General features: G+C 44.9%; 1 long non-coding RNA gene across 4 annotated transcripts in view; it reads left to right on the top strand.

Moving 5' to 3' along the window:
* The window catches only part of LOC123993120, a 211,473-nt gene that overhangs the window by 74,195 nt on the left and 116,660 nt on the right, over positions 1 to 20,618 (top strand). For all 4 annotated transcript variants that reach the window (XR_006831367.1, XR_006831366.1, XR_006831368.1 and 1 more), the window contains exon 5: positions 9,515 to 9,551. This is a non-coding gene — a long non-coding RNA (uncharacterized LOC123993120). The remainder of the gene's footprint in view (positions 1 to 9,514; positions 9,552 to 20,618) is intronic.

Here is a 20,618-nt window from a genome sequence, read left to right as displayed (position 1 = left end):
TGACAGCAGTCATCTTATTCGCCCCCCATTCATTTTCTAGGAGCTGTCGCTCCGCGTCTGTCTTTGTGGAGGATACCCCGTCTTGTGGTGACAAGTTTATTGCTTTTAAGCTGTGCCTTGTGTGGTGATATTGGTACTTTGTGGTTACTCTGTGTGGTGGGTTTGTGTAGTGCTTAACTGATGATGAGGGGGGAGAGTGTGTATGATGTATGAATACATGTCTACACAGCTTTGAATCAGCTGTACAGGTGTGTGTGGCTTAGCATGCTACTGTTTGGTTAGTTGCGAGGGGCGTGCTCTGTCCTAATACATTGTGTCCTAAAGATGCAGGTTGTCCTCCTAATACATTGTGTCCTCATATGATGCAGTTTGTCTTCCTAATACTTTGTGTTCTCATGATGCAGGTTGTCTTCCTAATACATTGTGTTCTCATGATGCAGGTTTGCCTCCTAATACTTTGTGTTCTCATGATGCAGGTTGGCCTCCTAATACTTTGTGTTCTCATTATGCAGGTTGTCTTCCTAATACTTTGTGTTCTCATGATGCAGGTTGGCCTCCTAATACTTTGTGTTCTCATGATGCAGGTTGTCCTCCTAATACATTGTGGCCTCATGATGCAGGTTGTCTTCCTAATACATTGTGTCCTCATGATGCAGTTTGTCCTCCTAATACTTTGTGTTCTCATGATGCAGGTTGTCTTCCTAATACTTTGTGTTCTCATGATGCAGGTTGTCCTCCTAATACATTGTGTCCTCATGATGCAGGTTGTCCTCCAAATACTTTGTGTCCTCATGATGCAGATTGTCCTCCTAATACATTGTGTCCTCATGATGCAGGTTGTCCTCCTAATACATTGTGTCCTCATGATGCAGATTGTCCTCCTAATACATTGTGTCCTCATGATGCAGGTTGTCCTCCTAATACAATTGTGTCCTCATGATGCAGGTTGTCCTCCTAATACATTGTGTCCTCATGATGCAGGTTGTCCTCCTAATACATTGTCTTTATACTGTATACCTTTTGATTTTGCTATCCATTCCCAGTAACTCTGAGGACAGCTCTCTTTCTCCAGGCTCAGATCTTAAGTCTCTGAAGGTATAAATTAAGCCCTCCTCAGGAGTGCGGTGGTGAAAGGGTTACATCCACCAGCCAGGGGAGGTTGAGGAGGCCTGAGAGGGGAGCGCTAGGATAATGCATAGGTGATGAGCCCTGGGCTAATGGACCTCTCTGTTAGCCCTGGAAAATCCAATGACTTGCCTTCCTTTGCACCTCAAGTCCCTATGTCCCCTCCATTCATGCTGACTCAAGATATTCATCTCCGCCATGCCAAGTAGGGGGAATAAGTGAGAAAGAGGGAGTGAGAGAAAGAGAGGAGGCGAGGTCGGAAAACCTGAAGACCTAATGCAATTATTTGAAACTTGACTACTGACGACAAAGAATTGTGCCGGATTGGATGGCTGCCAATTTACGGGCTTCTAACCAACTGTGCTATTTTGTTAGTTTTTTCACGTTTTGTAACTTATTTTATACATAATGTTGCTGTTACCGTCTCTTATGACCAAAAATGACTTCTGGACATTAGAACCGCAATAACTCACCTCAAACTGGACAAAGATTTTTTTTTTTAACGAGTCCGACTCAAAGGATATACTGCTTTCTCAGGAACGGGCCCAAATCCCTGTCATTTGCGTGAAGAAAAGACAGAGAAAAAGAGGGCGGAGGTCAGACTGCCTTCTGAGAATTCGTAGGCGAGTGAGTAAACCTCCACTACCGTCCGTTCTATTGGCCAACGTGCAATCATTGGAAAACAAAATGGATGGAAATCGATCAAGACTATCCTACTAAAAGGACATTATAAACTGTAATATCTTATATTTCACCGAGTGGTGGCTGAACGACGACTCCAACACCATCATTAAGTTTGCTGACGACACAACAGTGGTAGGCCTGACTAGCAACAACGATGAGACAGCCTATAGGCAGGAAGTCAGAGACCTGGCAATGTGGTGCCAGGACAACAACCTCTCCCTCAATATGAGCAAGACAAAGGATCTGATCGTGGATTACAGGAAAAGGCATGCCGAACAGGTCCCCATTAACATCGACGTGGCTGTAGTGGAGCGGGTCGAGAGTTTCATGTTCCTTGGTGTCCACATCACCAACGAACTATCCATGGTCCAAACACACCAAGACTGTTGTGAAGAGGGCACAGCAACACCTTTTTCCCCTCAGGAGTCTGAAAAGATTTGGCATGGGTCCCAAGACCCTCATAAAAGTTCTACAACTGCACCATCGAGAGCATGGTTGCATCACTGCCTGGTATGGCAACTGCTCTGCATCGGACCATAAGGCGCTACAGAGAGTAGTGCGTACATTCAAGTACATCACTGGGGCCAAGCTTCCTGCCATCCAGGATCTATATACTAGGCGTGTCCGAGGAAAGCCCAAAAAATTGTCAAAGACTCAAGTCACCCAAGTCATAAACTGTTCTCTCTGCTACCGCATGGCAAGTGGTACCGGAACGCCAAGTCTAGGACCAAAAGGCTCCTTAACCTCTCTGGGATATGAGGGACGCGTCCCACCTGGCCATAAGCCAGGGAAAATGCAGAGCGCCAAATTCAAATAAATTACAATAAAAATCTAACTTTCATTAAATCACACAGGCAAGATAGCAAATTAAAGCTACACTTGTTGTGAATCCAGCCAACATGTCAGATTTCAAAAAGGCTTTTCGGCAAAAGCAAACAATGCTATTATCTGAGGACAGCACCTCCGTAAACAAAGAGAGAAACCATATTTCAACCCTGCAGACGCGACACAAAACGCAGGAATAAAAATATAATTCATGCCTTACCTTTGACAAGTTTATTTTGTTGGCACTCCAATATGTCCCATAAACATCACAAATGGTCCTTTTGTTCGATTAATTCCGTCGATATATATCCAAAATGTCCATTTATTTGGCGCGTTTGATCCAGGAAAACACCGGTTCCAACTTGCTCAACGTGACTACAAAATATCTCAAAAGTTACCTGTAAACTTTGCCAAAACATTTCAAACTACTTTTGTAATACAACTTTGGGTATTTTTTAACGTAAATAATCGATAAAATTGAGGACGGGATGATCTGTGTTCAATACAGGAAGAAAACAAACTGAAGCATGCTTTCTGGTCACGCGCCTCTATCTAACAGGACACTTCAAGTGACCCTCGTTCAAGATGGCCGTACTTCTTCATTACACAAAGGAATAACCTCAACCAATTTCTAAAGACTGTTGACATCCAGTGGAAGCGATAGGAACTGCAAGAAGGTCCCTTAGAAATCTGTATTCCCGATGAAAACCCATTGAAAAGAGTGTGACCTCAAAAACAAAAATCTGAATGGTTTGACCTCTGGGTATCACCTGCTAAATAACTTCTGTTGTACAGACATGATTCAAACTGTTTTAGAAACTTCAGTGTTTTCTATCAAAATGTACTAATAATATGCATATCTTATCTTCTGGGGATGAGTAGCAGGCAATTGAATTAAGCATGCATTTCATCCGGACGTAAAAATACTGCCCCCTGTCACCAAGAAATAAACAGCCCCCCCCCCCCATTTGTTTTTACACTGCTGCTGCTCGTTGTTTATTATCTATGCATAGTCACTTTACCCCTACCTACATGTACAAATTACGTCGACTAACCTGTACCCCCGCACATCCGGTACCGTCACCCTCTGTATATTTTTTTATACTTTAGTTCGTTTTGGTAAATATTTTCTTAACTCTTTCTAGACCTGCATTGTTGGTTATGGGCTTGTAAGTAAGCATTTCACGGTAAGGTCTACACCTGTTGTATTCGGCACATGTGACAGATAAAGTTTGATTTGATTTGATCTGGAGCTCCGGCTTTAATTAATTGTGTGAAGCCAGGAGCTACAGTAGGATTAGAGAGGGACATCCATGCGCGAGAGAGAGAGTGATACGGTATGTAGTTAGGGGAAAATGATATAGGATCCATGAGTGAGAGCGAGAGAGACACAGAGAAAGGGATCAGATGTAGTAGAGCGAGAGGGAGATGTAGATGTGAGCTAATGATGCTGACAGGGCCAGACATCAGACTTAGACAGAGCTGCAGCCTCTCAGCCCCCAGACAGACTCCTAGTCATCCCTCTCTCCCTCCAGCTGATGGATACGCCAGACATCTCCAATTTGCTAATATTGGCCCGGCAGCAAAAGGGCAGAGCATTAATTGGAGCTCTTTCTAACACGTTGACTTGTTTGTCCTCTTTTACTTAATTAAGTAGGGATAAATAATGATCCTTTTTACGGGAACAAACACAGGACAAAGCTTTTTTTCTTATTTTCCCCTTCCCTTTCCTTCGATGCTGTTGGTTGACTGATTTCTCGAGAGCAGCGTGCTCTGTGGCCGGGGTTGTCCAATTGGATGTCCTCGCTCTCTCTCTCTCTCTCTGCTCCCTTCATTTCTCTCTTTTATCACTCGCTGGCCATTTCCTATACTTTCCTTTTCTTTCTCTTTGTCTTTTTAATCAAAAGCCCTCGTGTTTCCCTTCTGCTTTTACTTACCTAGGTCAGATACCGAAGGGGAGAAATATTTATCTCTACTTCTAATTTCTTTACCGAACAAAAATATAAAGCAACGTGTAAAGTGTCGGGCCCATGTTTCATGAGCTGAAATAAAAGATCCCATAAATGTTCCGTACGCACAAAAAGCCAATTTCTCTCAAATGTTGTGCACAAATTTGTTTACATCCCTGTTAGTGAGCATTTCTCTTTTGCCAAGATAATCCATCCACCTGACAAGAAGCGGATTAAACAGCATGATCATTACACAGGTGCAGCTTGTGCTGGGGACAATAAAAGGCCACTCTAAAATGTGCAGTTTTGTCACACAACACAATGCCACAGATGTCTCAAGTTTTGAGGGAGCATCCAATTGTCATGCTGACTGCAGGAAAGCCCACCAGAGCTGTTGCCACATGTTTCAGCATGATAATGCATGGCCCATGTTGCATGTTGCTGAAAATGTCCCAGATCTTCCATGGCCTGCATACCCATTGAGCATGTTTGGATGCTCTGGATCGGCGTGTACGACAGCGTCTTCCAGTTCCCGCCAATGTCGAATAACTTTGCACCGCCGTTGAAGAGGAGTGGGACAACATCCCACAGGCCACAATCAACAGCCTGATCAACTCTATGGGAAGGAGATGTGTGGCGCTGCATGAGGCAAATGGTGGTCCCACCAGATACTGACTGGTTTTCAGATCCACACTCCTTTAAGATTTTTTTTTTAAAGGATTCTGTGACCAGTCATTTGAAACCCAGGTATTAGGACCTAATGAATGTATTTCAATTTACTGATTTCCTCATATGAACGGTAACTCAGTAAAATCTTTGAAATTGTTGCATGTTGTGTTTATACTTTTCCTCAGTGTCGTGCATTTTTTTTCTAGCTCACAAATAATGTAGACTGGCTCTTAAATAATCTATTTAATGAAATAAGCATCTATTAATGAAGAGGTTATTAGTATCTTATGGCGTTACAAAATTCCGTTATCTTTCCCAGAAATAATGTAATAACTGGTATTTCTGAAAAACCTGTGACTTTTGGCAAAGTTACCGGAATTTGCAATCTTAGTATGTCACACTGTGTGTGTGTTAAGGTAGTGTGGCTGTAAACTGATCGGTTTTGTAAAGTTACCTAAAGGAGAAGTGATGTCACTAGGTCACTCCTACGCTATGTCTCCCTGATCGTTAATAAAAGAGCATTCAACAAACCACTATTCAACATTAGAGACAGTCAGAGCTTGTGCGGGGTGGAGTCCACAGTGCCAACTCCCCCCCCCCCCCCCCCCCTGTCTTTCTCACTCTCTTGATTTTTTTTCCCTCTCCTCCTCGTCTGTCTCTTTCTTCCCACTATCTCTCTCTCTCTCCCTCCCTCTTTTTCTCCCCCTCTAATCTGCCCCCTATGGATGTCGAACCAGCCACTTCCATCTCGGCGGCCTTGTGTTACACCGACATTACTATCTGCACTGCCTCAAATACAAATTGGATGAACAGCCCCTGACACTTTTTCAATATTATTACATTAAACCAAGTGGATGTTGATTGATAACCTAATATTGGGCTAATGCAAAACATCAATCATGGCAAGTATATTAATTATTTAATATCGCAGTCCTAATTCAGAAATCAATGTTGAAGGCAGAGGGAGCGAGAGAGGGGTGGACGGACAGACTGGCGAGGGAAGGAAAGGGAAAAAGAGCAGGAATCCCTGAAGACCTGATAAGAGAGGGAGAGAATATGATGTTTTAGAAGACGAGAGGAGCGAGTGTTAAAGGGGCCTTTGTGAGTCCTCCTCTCTCTGTGTGCTGCTTGTTCTGTATTCATTTGCCAATAACATGGTCCTCCTGTCTTGTGTGTCCCTGTGGCCTAGAGGCCTCTAATGGAATGAGCTGTCCCTTCGGTCCTGGGATGGACAGACAGGGCTGGATAGGGGACCGGAAGGGTCGGGGGTTATTGATGAAGTCATGACAGGACTAGCCATTGGGGGGGAGGGAGAGGGAGAGAGTGCCTAGAGAGATACAGTAGATAGATAGACAGAGAGAGGCATGGGGGAGGGGAGGGGGGGGGGGTGAGGCGAGAGCACAAATCGAAAGAGAGTGAGGGAGCATGATTTGACTGCAGCCCCAGCTCTTGCTCCAGCTCCATGTGAAATTGTTTCCCGCTAATTGCGCTTCGTTAGATAACAGCGCGCTGTCGCCGCGGTAACATGTCTCCCTGTTTCTTTCCTCTCCGGCAGCTCATGTATAATAAATGTGGGTGGTGTGTTATGGACAATGTAATGTAATTAAAACTAGATGACATTTTTTTCCTTAAGTGGTCACATACAGACTCACCCAGTGATTGATGCGGTAATGAACAACTTGACTCAATTCCTCGCTTTGTCTTTTTGTTGTGGAGGAGATGAGAAATCGCAGATTAGCTTTGGGCCACTTGGTGCTGTTGAGTCTTGCCCTCACACCCAGGAGTGCAGCAGTCAAAAGGGTTCCTCTGAAATGCGCTGCCATTAGCAACTCTCTTTTGTTTTGGGCTGGGGATGGATTTATGGAGGGTGGGGGGTGGTATCGGGGTACCATTGTGACAATTAGGAGAAAGGGGGTTAGGGACAGATATATGGGGGAGGAGGGGCAACAGGCTGGCAGAGAGAGAGAGGAGATATTTAATTGAGTTTCTCTGCCAAGGCGGCTAGTGGTAATTTTAGAGATGGTGTAGATTTACACTGTGATGCTGCTGGCTACATTAGGGGCTGAAGTCTGTCGATAAGCCTCTCCCTGTCTCTCGCTTCTTTTTCTCTCAATTCAATTTAAGAGCTTTATTGGCATGGGAAACATATGTTTACGTTGACAAAGCAAGTTAAAATAGATAATAAACAAAAGTGAAATCAACAATAAAAAAAATGAAGAGTAAACATGACGGCGGTCTTTCTCAATGGCAAGGCTATGCTCGCTGAGTCTGTACATAGTCAAAGCTTTCCTTAAGTTTTAGTCAGTCACAGTGGTCACGTATTCCGCCACTGTGTACTGTCTGTCTCTCTCTCTATTTTTCTCTCTCTCTCTCTCTCTCTCTCTCTCTCTCTCTCTCTCTCTCTCTCTCTCTCTCTCTCTCTCTCTCTCTCTCTCTCTCTCTCTCTCTCTCTCTCACTCTCACTCTCACTCTCACACACAAACCGAAAGGCCTGCCATGGTCAGCGTATGGGTTGTCAGGAGAGAGAGGGGCAGTGCGGGGGAGGAGAGGGAAGGGGGAACTGTTTGCTTTCTCTTTATCTTTTGATTTCCTCTGCAACAATTTTGAAATGTGCCAAAAATGCATCTATTATTTACTGCCAATTTGCTCTTTTTAAACCGACTACCTCCCCCAACCCCCCTTCCTCCCCTCTCCATTCTGTGGATGCTGCTACACTGATCATAATAATACATACATGTTTTATTAATTATTCCTTGGTAATTAGCACACCGTTTCCCTCTCTGTAGTTTGTAGGGTTATTAGCAAGTCAAAGTTCAGGAAACGTCAGGGCAACACACACACACACACACACACACACACACACACACACACACACACACACACACACACACACACACACACACACACACACACACACACACACACACACACACACACACACACACACACACACACACACACACACACACACACACACACACACACACACACACACACACACACACACACACACACACACACACACACACATGCATATCATCAGCCTGTCTGTCTGTGTAAGGTTAACAATTAAGCCAATTCCTTTTCTGTGTGTATGTTCTTATTCTCTTTTGATTAAGCAAAGCCCGTTTTTGATGCAATCAAGACCAATTTTGATCATGTAGCCTGTGAATGCATCCCAAATGGCACCCTTATCCCTTTATAGTGCACTACTTTTGTCCAGGGCCCATAGGGAAAGCCGTAGGGATACAATCAAAAGTAGTGCACTTTAAAGGGAATAGGGTGCCATTTTGGGACACAAGCTGCATTCTTCTGTGCATCCTAGTAAGATGGATAGTGAACTGGGAGCGGCACTGGGTGAACTGGATCAAATTCGACACTCTCATTGACCATACAAAAATTCCTCACTTTGTGGACAGATTTTGAAACCTCTCCCTTCAACTCTTCCTCTCTTGACTGGATGCAGGGTGTTTTCTAACCTCTGGCCTTTCTTGTGCACTTGTCTTATTTGCACTGATTTTGCTGCTTTATTGAGAAAAGTTCTACTTGTGACTGCGATATGTGGTTGTCTCACATAGCTGTCTTAAATCGATTGCACTGAAGTCGCTCTGGAGAGTAGCGTCTGTTAAATGATTCAAATGTAGCCTAAATGTAAAATATGTTTGCTGTACCTTCACTGTAAATGTTCACAAACAGATGGCATCAGGGGAAAGGAACTATTTAATGGAAGTCAAGTAGCCGAATTTAGGTTGGCTGTAACACCAATTGTACACCAATTACTATACCTTCAGAATACACACACGGACGGACGGGACGGGACAGACGGGACGAACGACCGACCGGACGGGACGGCCCGATGGACGGGATGGACGGACCGGGACAGATAGGATGGACGGGACGGACCGACCGGACCGGGACAGATGGACGGGACGGATCGACGGATGGACGGGACGGACCGACGTGTTTCATAATGGTATCGTCATCCGGCTCTGAAAGAGGAAGACAGGCCTCTTCAGAAATGCTTCTCCCTTTGAAACACCAAATGAAGAACACCCCTTGATAAACAGCAATTATAAAGGTTATTCCCGGGATGGAGAGAGGCTTAGGGGAATGCAGTGAGGTGTGTGTGTGTTGTCTGTGTGACCCTCTCTCGCTCTGTGTGTGTGTATGTGTCTTGTGGCTTTTGTGCGGACCATTGTTTATTTAAGGAGTCGTAGCTCACACTTTATTTAACGAGGAGGAAATGTGTTCTTGTGTTGCAGGGACAGCGCCAGCATCAAAGCAGCATGAGAACATCTGGTACGTTCTCATTCCTCCTCCCTCACCACTATCCCGTTCACCATCTTTGATATCTGCATCCCAAATGAACATGCGTCAGAATGGACATTGAATACGTCACTCCCGCAGGACCTCTGGTCGATTTTTCATATCACTTGGGCACTTACTATTTCATTTACTCTTCCCCCTCTGATTTTCCCTGGCTCTGGGACATTTCCCCCCATCCCCATCCTCCCTGTCATTTTTCTGTCTCCTTTAGTGTTTTTGTTATGTTTTCAATTACTTGATGTGGGGAAGAAATGTGTGCACGAGGAGAGAGAGGCTGCAGATTCTTGCGCCCTCTGACGTGGTGATGACTTGATGAGGCACATTTACAAAAGTTTAGACACTTACTCATTTCAGGGTTTTTCTTTATTTTTGTACTATTTTCTACATTGTAGAATAATAGTGAAGACATCAACACTATGAAATAACACAAATGGAGTCATGTAGTAAACAAAACAGTGTAAAACAAATCAAAATATATTTTATATTTCAGATGATTCAAAGTAGCCACCCTTTGCCTTGATGACAGCTTTGCACATTCTTGGCATTCTCTCAACCACCATCATGAGGTAGTCACCTGGAATACATTTCAATTAACAGGTGTGCGTTTTTAAAAGTTAATTTGTGGGATTTCTTTCCTTCTTAATGCGTTTGAACCAATCAGTTATGTTGTGACTAGGTAGGAGTGGTATACAGAATTTCTTGGTAAAAGACCAAGTCCATATTATGGCAAGAACAGCTCAAATAAGCAAAGAGAAATGACAGTCCATTATTACTTTAAGACATGAGGGTCAGTATATCCTGACATTTTCAATAACTTTGAACGTTTTTTCAAGTGCAGTTGCAAAAACCATCAATCGGGGCGGAAGGTAGGCTTGTGGTTAGAGCATTGGGCCAGTAACCGAATGGTTGCTGGATCGAACCCCCGAGCTGACAAGGTAAAAATATGTTGTTCTGCCCCTGAACAAGGCAGTTAACCCACTGTTCCTCGGTAGGCCGTCATTGTAAATTAGAATTTGTTCTTAACTGACTTGCCTAGTTAAATTAAGGTTAAATAAAAAATTGTACAAACAATTGTTATGATGAAACTGGCTCTCATGAGGACCGCCACAGGAACGGAAGACCCAGAGTTACCTCTGCTGCAGAAATTCATTAGAGTTACCAGCCTCAGAAATTGCAGCCCAAATAAATGTTTCACAGAGTTCAAGTAACAGAAACATTTCAACATCAACTGTTCAGAGGAGATTTCGTGAATCAGGCTTTCATGGTCGAATTGTTGCAAAGATACCACTACTAAAGGACACCAATAAGAAGAAGAGACTGGCTTGAGCCAAGAAACACGAGCAATGGACATTAGACCAGGGTGAAATCTGTCCTTTGGTCTGACGGGTACAAATTTGAGATTTTTGGTTCCGTCTTTGTGAGACGGATTATCTCCGCGTGTGTGGTTCCCACCGTGAAGCATGGAGGAGGAGGTGTGATGGTGTTTGGGTGCTTTGCTGGGGGTGCTTTGATGATTTATTTAGAATTCAAGGCACACTTAATCAGCATGCCTACCACAGCATTCTGCAGCGATATGCTAACCCATCTAGTTGGCGCTTAGTGGGACTATCATTTTTTTCAACAGGACAATGACCCAACACCCCTCCAGGGTGTGTAAGGGCTATTTGACCAAGAAGGAGAGTGATGGAGTGCTGCATCAGATGACCTGGCCTCCACAATCACCCGACCTCAACCCAATTGAGATGGTTTGGGATGAGTTGGACCGCAGAGTGAAGTAAAAGCAGCCAACAAGTGCTTAGCATGTGTGGGAACTCCTTCAAGACTGTTGGAAAAACATTCCTCATGAAGCTGGTTGAGAGAATGCCAAGAGTGTGCAAAGTTGTCATCAAGGCAAAGGGTAGCTGCTTTGAAGAATCTAAAATATATTTTGTTTTGATGAACACTTTTTTGGTTACTACATTATTCCATATAATATAATATTTCATCATTTTGATGTCTTCATTATTATTCTACAATGTAGAAAATATAAAAATAAAGAAAAACCCTGGAATGAATCACATTTTTGACTGGTACTGTAGCTCGGCTCTCTCTCTCTCTCTCACACACACACACACATATGAAGTCTATACTCGGGGCCGCTCCGGCACATCACTTGGGCCTCCTGAAAAAGACCCCAGGGACGGTTCTGAAAATGTTATGTCCAACATCTCCCAGGTTCTTCTGTTCTCTTTGTAATACCGGGGTCAGAGTGCCATGCAACAAAGTGAAAAGGTTTTCCTCTCCTCCTTTTTGGGTGGGAATGAACAGCAGATTCCAGGTGCCTTTTTTCTCTCTCGCTTTTCCTTAGGATAAAGGGATGAATAATGGAGAGAGGTCAAAGGGGGTGATGACACTCTTGATGTAGAGTCAGTTCAGAGTCACTTCCCTTAGCCTAGCGTAGCCATGCTCCCTGCATACTAAACCACCGCACCGCTCCTTTTAGGGAACCGTATGAAACGCTAATGTTTTTGTTCTCAACGACACCCTGGACCACAAAGTTAGATTGTCTGATTTACAGGTGATCTTGGGAAGCAAACAACCTTTAGCAGCTTTGCGAATTACACCAAATTAAGCCGTGCAATTTCACATATTCCCTTATTATTATTTTTTTTTTAATGGTTTATGAGATAGGACAGTGAAGAGGAGACAGGAAAGGTAGAAGCATTTGGAGTCCGAAGGGAAGTGGGTCGGATTCGAATCCACTTACCTCTGTCTTCATGGTCCTCCCAACCAGCTGAGGATGCCAGCTCACTTGAGAGAGAAGGAAGGGGGGAGAGATCTTTGAGACCGAGAGGGAGTGGGATGGAGGGAAGGAAGGAATAAGAGAGAAAGAGGGAGTGGGAGAAGAAAAGAGGAAGCAAGAGAGATGGAGATGGCGCAAGAGAGCAGTTGGCAACACCCTGATACCATGTAACAGAGTGTAGACTAGAGAGGGTGATGGAGTAAAAACTTCAACAAGAGTTTGTTGACTTCATCGGTAATGCCCTCTGTCCTCCATCACCCGCCTCTGCCTCTTACCCTCTGACGTGAGAAGTTATGTGTCCCGCACCTCTGACTGAACGGGAGGAGTAGCTGAGAGAAGGACGCGCGGGCGGGTGGGGTGGGAGGGCGCAGGCAGGGAGAAAGTAATTGATTTACTACTCTATCAAAGGACTGTGTGAATTATTCAAAAGAAGATTACATGCATAAACAGCAGGAATCAATATGGCTGTGTCCCAAATGGCACCTTATTCCCTTTATAGTGCACTGCTTTTGACCAGGGATTCCCTATGGGCCCGAGTCAAAAGCAGTGCAAAGCAGGGCATTATAATGGGAATAGGGTCAATTGGGGATGCAGCCTCTGTGTTGGCACTTTTGCATTTAGGTAAACAGGAGGTTGCTAGCTATATGTTCCTAATGTAAAGACGAGGTCTCTGGTTGGCTTGGCTGGAAAGAACTCTGCTATATGGCTGGATGGGGCTGCATTGACTTCACTGGTCTCTCTGTTTTCAAGAGGCAACGCTACGTCACGCATGTGCACGCACGAAGGCATACATATACACACATGCACGCACGATACACACCAACTGTATCTTTTATCTTAGGCTAGACCACCAGAGTGGCTGCCCATACGACGGCATTACTTTGAAGAGCTCTAACGGCTTATTGACCACAATGGGACCACAATGGGACCACAGTAGGAGCACAGTGGGACGTCAGTCCAGCCCCAGACGCTGGAGGATAATCTGGCTTTAGAGGTGTAAGGGGTGGCATGTCTTTGAGCAGTCGGTCAGACAGACGCCCTCTTGACCCTGACCCAGAGGTCAGAGGCCATGATGCACTGGATCTAACCCCCAAGAGAACCGGGATGTATTTGGGTGTGTGTGTGTGTTTGGGATGGGGTGTGTGTGTGTGTTTGGAGTTGACCATACAAAAAGTTTGTGTGTGAACAAATTACAGCAATGCTACAGTGTTTGTGTTTACTTTTGAAATCCAATAAAATCACATTTTATTTGTCACATACACATGGTTAGATGTTAGTGCGAGTGTAGCGAAATGCTTGTGCTTCAAGTTCTGACAGTGCAGTAATATATAACAATAATATCGAACAGTAATATCAAACAAGTAATCTAACAATTCCCCAACAACTACCTAATACACACAAATCTAAAAGGGTGAATGAGAATATGTACATGTAAGTATATGGATGAGCGGCATAGGCAAGGTGCAATAGATGGTATAAAATACTGTATATACATGAGTAATGTACGATATGTAAACATGATTAAAGTGCCATTATTTTAGAGTGCATTGTATAAAGTGACTAGTGATCCCTTTATTAAAGTGGACAGTGATTGGGTCTCAGCAGCCTCTGAGTTAGTGATTGCTGTTTACCAGTCTGATGGCCTTGAGATAGAAGCTGTTTTTCAGTCTCTCGGTCCTCGCTTTGATGCACCTGTACTGACCTCGCCTTCTGGATGGTAGCGGTGTGAACAGGCAGTGGCTCGGGTGGTTGATGTCCTTGATGATCTTTTTGGCCTTTCTGTGACATCGGGTGCTGTAGGTGTCCTGGAGGGCAGATAGTTTGCCCCCGGTGATGCATTGTGCAGACCGCACCACCCTCTGGAGAGCCTTGCGGTTGAGGGCGGTGTAGTCGCCGTACCAGGCTGTGGTGCAGCCCGACAGAATGCTTTCGTTTGTGCATCTGTAAAAGTGTGCTCCCTCTGCTGTTTCCTGAAGTCCACGATCATCTCCTTTGTTTTGTTGACATTGAGTTAGAGGTTGTTTTCCTAATACCAGAGCCTGGTTTTTAAGGCACTAAACATCACACACACACACACGTGTGCTCTGTTTGTATGTGTACAGCTGTATTTCACTCCCATTTCCTGAGGGATATTTGAATATGTGAATATTGAATGTGTGTGGCTTATTTATGGTGGGTGTTTATGCACATCAGTAATTTGCGCTCCAGTCGTCAGGAAACCTGGGGTGTGTGGAAGTATCTGATTACGATTCGGGACAGAGAGCCGTGAATAAAATCCTGTCCCCCTGGCGAGGGGGTGGGCGCTTGGTGTTGTACCCCCCCCCCCGCCCCCTTTAGCACCCCCCTGTAAATGTACCCCCATAAACAACAATTTATCACCCTCTCAAGATGTATCACTGGTAAGAGAAGACCAGATTACAGTCAGGTCCAAAATTATTGGCACCCTCTATAGATGACCAAAAAAGACTATATAAAATAAATCATACAAATAGTGAGCTATATTGTATGCAAAAAAAAATGGGAACATTTGATTATTTTATACTAATACAATTGCTGAGAGAAAGAGATTTTGTTTAACACGTAATACAATAAATTCTCTAAAATGTATGTGTCAAATGCTAGAAGATAGCCATAGACATCCAGTCACTGCAGGCAGAAACATCAAAATGGCATCCACATGTTCATCTGACTCTGGGGAAGTAGATAAAGGGCCTGTTTGACAAAATCCCAAAGTATCCCTTTAAACTCTTGTTTCTTAAGCTCTTTATTTTCTTCTGGGCTATGTATAGAGGCTCCACTCTGATCAGGCCCTATGAGAGACTTTAGATGGTACACCAAACCAACCACAATCTTCTTCTAAACACTGCCAAAAACACATCCAGGTCAAGCAAGGGGCTAGAGGACCACTATAGGAAGCCATATCTTGAATGTGTGTAGTCCTTGTTCGCTTGCTTTAGAGCAGGGGTGGGCAACTCCAGTCCTCTGGGACCTGATTGGTGTCACACTTTTGACCCAGCCCCAGCTAACACACCTGACTCCAATAATCAACTAATCATGATCTTCAGTTTAGAATGGCATTAGTTTAATCAGCTGTGTTTTGCTAGGGACGGGGAATAGGTGTGAGACCTCTCTGGCCCCTGAGGCCTGGAGTTTCCCATCTCTGCTTTAGAGTGAATCTGAAGAGACTCTCCACACTGAAAGAAAAGATGAACGTACGTCCGGTTTAACGCCAACAGTCATCAGTTGTTTTTTTAACGTGCGAAGTGACAGGAAGTTGTATACGGAGTGGTAATAAGCTGCAACGCACATGCATTCACTTTTTCCTTCTGTTATAAGGACTTCCCCCCTCTGTTACAAGGACTTTTGCCCTTTGATATAAACCATTTCCCCCTCTGATCTAAGGACTTTTCCCCTTCTGGTCATAGGACTTTCCCCCTCTGTTCTAGGGAATTTAGCACTCTGTTACAAGGACTTTCCCCCTCTGTTCTAGGGAATTTAGCACTCTGTTACAAGGACTTTTCCCCTCTGTTCTAGGGAATTTAGCTCTCTGTTACAAGGACTTTTCCCCTCTGGTTTTCCCCTCTGCACCTTTCAATTTACAAGTGTTTTTTTGGGGGGGGTCATTTGTACCCCCTTTTTGTCCCCAATTTCGTGATTACGATCTTGTGTCATCGCTACAACTCCCCAACAGGCTCCGTAGGCGAAGGTCGAGTCATGCGTCCTCCGAAGTATGACCCGCCAAGCCACGCTTCTTAACATGTTGGAGGAAACACCGTTCAACTGGCGAGCCTGCAGGCAACCGTCCAGCCTGCAGGAGTCAGTAGAGCGCGACCTGTACCATATTTGGAATGTGCAGGGATACTGGATCGATAGAGGTAGATATGTATTGGGGAGAAGTGACTAGCCATCAAGATTCAGTGTGTTCGGTAAGTATTCAGACCCCTCCACTTTTTACACATTTTGTTACATTACAGCCTTATTCTAAAACGGATTAAATTGTTATTTTTTCCCCTCATCCAATCTACACAGAATACCCCATCATGACAAAGCAAATACAGGTGATTAGACATTTTTGCAAAACTGAAATATCACATTTCGATTAGTATTTTTAAAGCAGTACTTAAAAAAAAAAATGTATAATTGTTTTTTATTTTACCCCTTTTTCTCCCCAATTTTGTGATATCCAATTGGTAGTTAAAGTCTTATCCCATCGTTGGAACTCCCCTACAGACTCGGGAGAGGTGAAGGTCGAGAGCCATGCGTCCTCCGAAACACAACCCTGCCAAGCCACAGTGCTTCTTGACACACTGCTCGGTTAACTTGGAAGCCAGCCGCACCAATGTGTCGGAGCAAAAACGGTCCAGCGACCAAAGTCAGCTTGCAGGCGCCCGGCCTGCCACAAGAGGACGCTAGAGCGCGATGGGACAAGGATATCCCGGCCAGCCAAACCCTCCCTTACCCCGGACGACACTAGGCTAATCGTGCGCCGCCTCATGTGACACAGCCTGGGATTGTACCTGGGTCTGTAGTGACGCCTTAAGCACTGCAATGCAGTGCCTTAGACCGCTGCGCCACTCGAGAGACCATCAGTACTTTGTTGAAGCGCCCTTGGCAGAGATTACAGCCTTGTCTTCTTGGGTATGACGCTACAAGCTTGGCACACCTGTATTTGGGGAGTTTCTCCTATTATTCTCTCTGCAGATCCTCTCTAACTCTGTCAGGTTGGATGGGGATCGTCACTGCACAGCTATTTTCATGTCTCTCCAGAGATGTTAGATCGAGTTCAAGTCCAGGCTCTGGCTGGGCCACTCAAGGACATTCAAAGACTTGTCCCGAAGCAACTCCGGCATTGTCTTGGCTGTGTGCTTAGGTTGTTGTCCTTTTAGAAGATGAACCTTTCCCCCAGTCTGTGGTCCTGAGCGCTCTGGAGCAGGCTTTCATCAAAGATCTCTCTGTACTTTGCTCCGTTCATCTTTCCCTCTCCTGACTAGTGTCCCAGTCCCTGCCACTGAAAAACATCCCGACAGCATGATGCTGCCACCACCATGCTTCAACGTAAGGATGGAATTGGCCAAGTGATGAGCAGTGCCTGGTGTCCACCAGACATGACATATGGCATTCAGGCCAAAGAGTTCAATCTTCGTTTCATCAGACCAGAGAATCATGTTAAGAGTCCTTTAGGTGCCTTTTGGCAAACTCCCAGCGGTCTGTCATGTGCCTTTTACTGAGTGGTGACTTCCGTCTGGGCACTCTACCATAAAGGCCTGATTGGTGGAGTGCTGCAGAGATGGTTATCCCACTGGAAGGTTATCCCATCTCCACAGAGGAACTCTGGAGCTCTTTCAGACTGACCTTCGGGTTCTTGTTCAATTCTGCTGACCAATGCCCTTCTCCCCCGATTGCTCAGTTTGGCTCCGCGGCCAGCTCTAGGAAGTCTTGGTGGTGCAAATCTTCTTAAATTTCAGAATAACGGGGGCCGTCGTGTTTTTGGGGACGTTCAATTCTGCAGAAATGTTTTGGTACCCTTTCCCAGATCTGTGCCTCAACACACGCCTGTCTCAGAGCTCTACGGACAATTCCTTTGACCTCATTGCTTGGTTTTTGCTGTGACATACACTGTCAACTGTGGGACTTAAAAAAATAATAATCTAAAAACCTGTTTTCGCTTTGTCAGTATGGGGTATTGTGTGTCGATTGATTAGAATTTTTATTTATTTAATCCATTTTAGAATAAGGCTTTAACGTAACAAATTGTGGAAAAAGTGAAGTGGTCTCAATACTTTCCGAATGCACTTTACTGTATATGATAAACAGAGTAGCAGCAGTGTACATTGTTTTTGAGTGGGTGTGTGTGGAGTTGGTATAGATGTATGTGCATATTATGTGTGTGTAAGCAAATAATGTTTGTATGTGTGTTGGATAATGTGTTGGTAGTGTGTAGGGCCCTGTGTGCATATAGACAGTGCCAAAATAAGAGTAAAATACAAATGTCAACTCAGATAGTCAGAGTAGCCATTTTGTTAGCTATTTAGCAGTCTTATGGGGATAGAAACTGTTCAGGAGCCTGTTGGTGTCAGACCTGATGCACCCGTACCGCTTGCCGTGCAGAAGCAGAGGGCACAGTCTATGGCTTGCTTCAGTGGTTGGAGTCTTTAATGATTTTCCTGGCGTTCCTTTCAAACTGCCTGATATAGATGTCCTGGGTGGCAGGTAGCTCGGCCCCAGTGATGTACTGGGCTGTCCGCACCACCCTCTATTGCCATACTATGCAGTGATGCAGCCAGTCTATATGCTCTCAATGGTACAGCTGTAGAGGTTTTTGAGGATTTGAGGGCCCATGCCAAACCTTTTCAACCTCCTGAGTCCACGATCAGGTCCTTGGTCGTACTTTTCCCTCTGGTCTAATGAAATCCCAATGCCACAGGGCAATGAAAGGGACACATTTTCTTTCTTCTGTTCTTTTTTTCTCCCTATAACCCCACACTAATATTGCATTTATCTAAGTTCAATAGTAAAGCTTTTTTGGGCGACCTGACCAAATCGACATAGATGTGTCATTCTTATTGAAAGCAAGTCTAAGAACCGGTAGATCTGTTCGGTGTGTGCTATTTCTATGCTTCCCATTCTTAAATTTGGTTTTTGCGTCTTTTACTTTCGGTTTTGTGCACCAGCTTAAAACAGCAGAAAATACAATATTTTAGGTGATTGAAAATATTTCACTGCGGTTTAGATGGTACAATGATTCTCTACACTATTACATTGCTTGTTTAGACACATAAAGTAACATTTTATTTATGTCTGTTTCCGTCAAAGCACCCACTGTTATTGTTTATCAATACACACCACTCGGCCCAAATCAGAATTCATTTCCAGTTTTTAATATTATTTAGTGAAGACAAAATATATTTGTTCAAATTACTATGCGCCTTGATTCCTTTGCGATGAAGAGATGCTCTGTGTTTGACAGAGCCGTGCTTATTATGCCACCAGTCGCAGCCGGTGCAATAATTAGGTTCGCAATTAGTGCTGTGGTATGGGGGTTGTCTTGTTTGCTTGGTTGAGTTTGTGTTGTTATTTCGTCTGAGGGAATGTGATCAGTAGGAATGAGGATAGAAGAACACCACTGTTAATTTCTCCCAGTGCTCTGCCTTCATTTCTGTTTTTACACTTGCGTGTGTGTGTATGTGCGCTCGCAAGCACACACACACACCTACTGTACATACCACCAACCAAATCCAAACATACCACCCACACCCACACACAGAGGCTTGAGTCCCAGGTGACAGGCACACACACACAGAGTGGCTCTGTGTACTAGTCCTGGGAGAGAGCAGACTGGTGCTAATCAGCCCAGATGCACAGCTGCTTAAAGAGGAGAAGTGGATAAAAGAGTCCGATCAATCAATACATAAAACATCAGATTCATCAGGATTACTGCCTCAATCAGCACTTAGTTCCGTTAGCTCAGTTAATCACAGGCCTGGGAGGGGGTGTTGAGGATTTGGAGTAGGTTTGGGTAAATGTTTGTCTGTGTAGGTGTGTGTGCATGTATGTGTGCGAGAGCTTGTCTGTATGTGTGTGTACATGTTCGTGTGGGGTGTAGGATCAAGTCATATGTGGTTTTAGGTAGAATCCGTGGTTGGTGTACAGTAGGACTGTACTGTGCTCAAGCAGGTGTGCCTGTACAGGGGTACATGGGGCTAGGTGTGTACAGGGGTACATGGGGCTAGGTGTGCACAGGGGTACATGGGGCTAGGTGGGCACAGGGGTACATGGGGCTAGGTGGGCACAGGGGTACATGGGGCTAGGTGTGCACAGGGGTACATGGGGCTAGGTGTGCACAGGGGTACATGGGGCTAGGTGTGCACAGGGGTACATGGGGCTAGGTGTGTACAGGGGTACATGGGGCTAGGTGTGTACAGGGGTACATGGGGCTAGGTGTGCACAGGGGTACATGGGGCTAGGTGTGCACAGGTGTACATGGGGCTAGGTGTGCACAGGTGTACATGGGGCTAGGTGTGTACATGGGGCTAGGTGTGTACATGGGGCTAGGTGTGCACAGGGGTACATGGGGCTAGGTGTGCACAGGGGTACATGGGGCTAGGTGTGCACAGGGGTACATGGGGCTAGGTGTGCACAGGGGTACATGGGGCTAGGTGTGCATGGGGCTAGGTGTGTACAGGGGTACATGGGGCTAGGTGTGCACAGGGGTACATGGGGCTAGGTGTGCACAGGGGTACATGGGGCTAGGTGTGCAC

This window comes from Oncorhynchus gorbuscha, linkage group LG13, assembly GCF_021184085.1.
Source record: "Oncorhynchus gorbuscha isolate QuinsamMale2020 ecotype Even-year linkage group LG13, OgorEven_v1.0, whole genome shotgun sequence".
NCBI classification, from domain to species: domain Eukaryota; kingdom Metazoa; phylum Chordata; class Actinopteri; order Salmoniformes; family Salmonidae; genus Oncorhynchus; species Oncorhynchus gorbuscha.
This window is presented reverse-complemented; position numbering and strand designations above follow the sequence as displayed.